The sequence below is a fragment of the Neovison vison genome, chromosome 1 (genome assembly GCF_020171115.1).
Source record: "Neovison vison isolate M4711 chromosome 1, ASM_NN_V1, whole genome shotgun sequence".
NCBI classification, from domain to species: Eukaryota; Metazoa; Chordata; class Mammalia; order Carnivora; family Mustelidae; genus Neogale; species Neogale vison.
Window position 1 is genome coordinate 77,759,368 of NC_058091.1, and position 775 is coordinate 77,760,142.

Below are 775 nucleotides of genomic sequence, written 5' to 3' on the forward strand. Positions count from 1 at the left end.
TCCGCTCCTCCCTTTTCCTATAAAATAAGTGTTGGACATAGGAATAACTTAAATAAAGACACTGCAAGTGAGCCTGCATTTAATATTCTGTGGCCTATCATTCCCAACTGAAAAAGATAGTGCCTTAAAAGTACTCTTACTGAAAAGATCTTCTTTTGCTTCTAAAGTAGGAAGATTCCATACGAAAGGTTTTGGTTCTTTCTGGTGTAGCAAACATATCCATTAAAATATAACAGTAAGTAGGGGTCCTGGGTGGCTCAGTTGGTTAAGTGTCCAAGTCTTGATTCTGGTTCGGGTCATGATTGCATGGTCATGAGCTAAGAGTCCTGCATCCAACTCTGCGCTGAGCACGGATCCTGCTTAAGATGCTCTCCCTCACCACTATCACAAAGGTGGTTTTCCCAGGGTGAGGTTTACCCATTGCACTCCAGATGTGCAGACACCTGCAATTTCCCCAAATGTGGGGAACTCGACTGCATAATTCTGGTAGTGGTGAACTGTGTTCATGCTTTCCCCTTAAAAAAAAAAAAAAAGATGTTTTCTTTCCCTCTGCACTGCCTTCCATCGCCCCACTAGAGCATATGTGCACAAATTCTCTCTCTCTCTAAAAAAAGGAGATACACACACACACACACACACGGCAATGAGTAGATGGTATTTTAAGTGATATTTTAAAATTTTAAATTTTAAGTGATATTTTTTATTTTCAAAGGAATTTAAGATCTGTAAATTCTAAACTCAGTACAACCAACCTTTCCCAAACAAACACAGGGTC

General features: G+C 39.9%; 1 non-coding gene across 1 annotated transcript; it reads left to right on the forward strand.

Annotated features, from left to right (window-relative positions):
- The first annotated feature begins 356 nt into the window (after nucleotides 1-356).
- On the forward strand, nucleotides 357-518 carry LOC122896760. The gene has a single exon (XR_006382431.1). It is a non-coding gene; the product is annotated as a U1 spliceosomal RNA (small nuclear RNA).
- The last annotated feature ends 257 nt before the right edge of the window (nucleotides 519-775 follow it).